This window comes from Phyllostomus discolor, chromosome 1, assembly GCF_004126475.2.
Source record: "Phyllostomus discolor isolate MPI-MPIP mPhyDis1 chromosome 1, mPhyDis1.pri.v3, whole genome shotgun sequence".
Taxonomy (NCBI): domain Eukaryota; kingdom Metazoa; phylum Chordata; class Mammalia; order Chiroptera; family Phyllostomidae; genus Phyllostomus; species Phyllostomus discolor.
Genome location: NC_040903.2, coordinates 135,747,576 through 135,751,845, shown reverse-complemented (window position 1 = coordinate 135,751,845; position 4,270 = coordinate 135,747,576). Strand labels below are relative to the sequence as shown.

Below are 4,270 nucleotides of genomic sequence, written 5' to 3'. Positions count from 1 at the left end.
TCTTGTACATCATAAAATTGTGTACTAATTTAAAAACTTCTCAAAATTATTTGTTTTTCACAGGTTCCAAAGCATTGTGCCGTAGTTTTGGAGAGAGGTAGGATGACCAAATGGAGAAAAACAAAAAAGCGAAACTGCACTTATACTATAAATATACCGTATTCCTTATGAAAGGTACCATCCTAAGCAGGCTAAGCTAACCTACGCTCTTCACTTTCCTTCAATATTTGGAGTAGTGCAACTACAGCAATACCAGAGGCTTTCTTTCACCTTTGGCCCTCATTTCACAAAGCACAAGGCTTTAACTTGAGCGGTATGATTTTTGCAGTTAAAATCATATTCTTGAATACTAACGGTGCGGTATTTCTTGCAAGTAGGTCTGTCCTGCCCGTTTTTTATCATAAAAGGGTTAGGGTCAGGGTGCAGGGAAGTATAAGGAACTACCAGAATGATGCTCCAGTTCAACTCTAATGGTGTAATTCCTTGAATCCACTTCTCAGGGCAAAAATGTGGGCTTCAGCATGTTATGTGTTTCAGCTAGTTGGCAACCAGAGTTCAAGCTGGCCCCTAGGCCTTAGGGGAAGCACACCTATGCAAGGAGTGGCCGTTCTTCTGGGCACCTGCAGCCCTTTCCCCATCACGCTGGCGCCTGGGCATAATGCACTCAGGCCGCGGACACTAGTGTCAAAGTTTGCTAAGCCCAACGGACAGTGTGCTGCTGATGATCCGGAACCGAATGGGCGAGGCACTGAGGGGAATTTTCTGAAGGGCTGAACGCTGAGCTCATTTCGCCAATACCTTTTGCAACAGGCACAAGGCCCCTGTGTCACGGGCGAAATATCCGTGATATATTCCATATATTGGTGGGAGGACCCGTACTGGACCCAGAGCCCTAGTAGCCCAGCAGGCTAACCGATTTGGGGAGAGGCCACTTGCTCCAGGCAGGACGCTGGGACTACCTCGATCACGCCAGCCCGGGTGCCTCATGGACCACGAGTTGGCTACTGGACCAGACCTTGACAGCGCAGGCGGCAGTGGGTCTTCGGCAGTGGCCGCTGGTCCCCGCCTGCTCCCCGGACTCAGCGCGAAAGCCTGAGGTCCCACAGCCCCGCCCGGAGTCCAGCCACGGGCTCCTTACCCAAGGTGCCCCGGGAACATTTGCATATACCACCAGGCAGGTAAACCCGGAGGCTCAATCGCAGCCTAGCGATCATAACAAACAACGTACGAGCCTTGTGTGGTCGTGCCGTTGCATCAAATTCCCCTAAGCGTTCCGTGGTCGCTAAGGAGACGGGCAGTTAGGTCACCATAAGTAAGAGGGAAAAGATTTCGCTGTCCTTTAAGTATCCGGTGGGAGGGCAGCGTTGTCGTGCTCGCTTCGGCAGCACATATACTAAAATTGGAACGATACAGAGAAGATTAGCATGGCCCCTGCGCAAGGATGACACGCAAATTCGTGAAGCGTTCCATATTTTTGCAGTTTTCCGGATAGACCAAGACACTCTCAAGAATCACTTATTTTTCCAATACCAGGTGACCGTAATACGTGCATCCAAGTTCCTTTTTTTATTAAGGTGGTTTGGGCAATGAACTTTTGATCAAATTTCCCATCACAGTTCCTGTTTCGGTAGACTGGCATTTCTGAATGATTCGTAAAGGCATACAAAGCCGGTCTCAGAAAGCAGATTCAAATGGGTTTGCTGCTTTCAGCCAGTTTTCAGTTGGTCCTCGAGCTCCAAGGATCCGCAAGCACCGGCCAACATTGATCTCATCCGGTGTAGCCACTGCTTGACAACCGTGTCTCTGCCTTGGGTATGCACTCAGTATGCACTCAGGTCTTTATAAACGGCTGAAGAATGTCACAAAAGTAGACACAACAAACGAACACTAATGTTGCTTACCTCTTTCGGTAAGGATCCATTATTTTAGCAATTATTTGGTAACTCAATAAATCAGAAATGATTCGGAGGGATTCACCGAGCAATTTATGTGCCAGTTTTCTAGTTAACAAACTCAGCCTACCTGGGTTTGTGGAGTTTGTGTTGTTGAGGGAGATAAAACCTTAAATAAGACGTTTAAGGTTTATGAAGGAAAAATGTAGGTTAAAGTACTAGTACAAACGCCTCTTGATATGACCGAATCTCATTTTTATCAGCGATTGATTTACACGAATGTCTTTATAAACCAAACTCACGATTTTTGCCATTGGATGCCATACATTGCGCTTTGACTCACATTTTTTCGGAGGTAATCAAAAGGTGCGAAGTTGTGAGAACGCCCACAGAAGCAGTGGTGCAAAAATATGGAACGCTTCACGAATTTGCGTGTCATCCTTGCGCAGGGGCCATGCTAATCTTCTCTGTATCGTTCCAATTTTAGTATATGTGCTGCCGAAGCGAGCACGACAACGCTGCCCTCCCACCGGATATTTAAAGGACAGCGGAATCTTTTCCCTCTTACTTATGGTGACCTAATTGCCCGTCTCCTTAGCGACCACGGAACGCTTAGGGGAATTTGATGCAACGGCACGACCACACGAGGCTCGTACGTTGTTTGTTATGATCGCTAGGCTGCGATTGAGCCTCCGGGTTTACCTGCCTGGTGGGATATGCAAATGTTCCCGGGGCACCTTGGGTAAGGAGCCCGTGGCTGGACTCCGGGCGGGGCTGTGGGACCTCAGGCTTTCGCGCTGTGTTCGCGGAGCATGTCGGGAGCGGCGCCAAGGCCGAAACTTAAGTGCGCGACGCCTTTGAGGACCTAGTAAGACCGGAAGAGTTGGTTCTTGAGTCGTCTTAGGTGCGCGGAAGACTGGCCCATGGCAGAGCCATTCTTTAAAGCAAGTCGTTTCCCACTTAAATTTTCTCTGATGGGTGTCTAAAAATAGAAAGGTAATCACCCAAACATTAATTATCACACTTTAAAAAGTTAATTGCTTAATATCACCTAATATTCACTGTACATTCAAGTTTCTTTGGTTATTTCAAAGATGTCTTATTGTTGGTTTGTCAAGGATCCAAGCAAAGTCCCATTTCCCGCATTGTGTTTGGTTGCTGCGTCTCTTAGGCCTCAATTATTGTCTAACGTCACCCCCTCCCCATTTGTCTTCATGCCATTGATTTAGTGGGGAAAGTGGGTATTTGCACTGTGGAACGTCACAATTCTTCCATTTGGCCCATTTCTTACAGATGATGTTTAACTTCTCTGTCCTCCACGTTGCTTGAAAATTAATAGATCAAAAGGCTAATTTTTTTGAGGTTTAATTTTTTAAGCATGAGCGGTTCACTAGTGGGCTGAGGACTTCATATTGCATCCCAGCTTGACGCTTGCAATGTCTGGCTAACCCCTCCATTATAAAGTTTCTCATAAGGCTTTCGCTTAATGATTTTAGAACACACTGATGAACGGTGCAGGTAGAACTGGTGTTTTGTTGGTTGGTTTTCAACCTTTGGGTCATGAGCTATAACGATGTAAACCCAAGGTAACCGGTGCCTAAATTCTGTGCCCCAAAGAAGAAAACTGAGGAAATAAGACCAGAAAAAGATATGAAGGAAGAGTGCCAATGTGGTTTGAGTCTCCGGATCATTCGTTCCTTTCCATAGTTTGGTTATATGAGCTAACAACTGTCTCCTTACCGCTAAAAGGTTCTTCTGGAGCTGCTTAATGTTGGCTCTGAGTGTTGGATCTCCAGCTCTCTCTCGGTGGACTATCCTTTAGCTACATTTATCTTTGTAGAATCAATTGGATAAGAAAATGACTCCACCTACCCTCATCTCTGTTTGAATATAGGCTGATGTTTCTTTCCTGGATGTTTTATGAATGTTGTTTTCTGTCAGGCCATACATTTATCGAAAGCTTGATCCAGTAGGACAATGTGCTAGAGACATTACAATTTAACGTCTTAGATTTCCTTACTCTGTTTTCTCCCCACTCTTAAATAGTTCTCCCGGCTCCCTGCTTCCCCCTCAAACTCTTGTGTTCCCCAGATACGCTTTTCCTTCTGTTTCTTCTTCCCACAACCTGCACCCCCCCCATCTACATCGCATTCTTCACTAACTGAACACATTTATTCGGTTCACTTTTTGCCTTTGTAATTATGCTCATCTTCACACTACACATTTGCAACATTAAAACACTATTGGCTTCTGCTAAACTAAACAATATTTAAGATTCCATATTTGCATTTTGACAAAAACAAGTCTTGTTCTCATCACTGCTTAAGTATATATAAATCTCTAATCACTTCCTTAGAGGGAGATAAATCAAATCTTTT

At 45.4% G+C, this 4,270-nt stretch overlaps 2 non-coding genes across 2 annotated transcripts; one reads left to right on the top strand and one right to left on the bottom strand.

Annotated features, from left to right (window-relative positions):
- The first annotated feature begins 1,369 nt into the window (after nt 1-1,369).
- Nucleotides 1,370-1,476, top strand: LOC114493530. Its single transcript, XR_003684168.1, has one exon. It is a non-coding gene; the product is annotated as a U6 spliceosomal RNA (small nuclear RNA).
- Nucleotides 1,477-2,296: 820 nt separating this feature from the next.
- Nucleotides 2,297-2,403, bottom strand: LOC114493529. Its single transcript, XR_003684167.1, has one exon. It is a non-coding gene; the product is annotated as a U6 spliceosomal RNA (small nuclear RNA).
- Between the last annotated feature and the right edge of the window lie 1,867 nt (nt 2,404-4,270).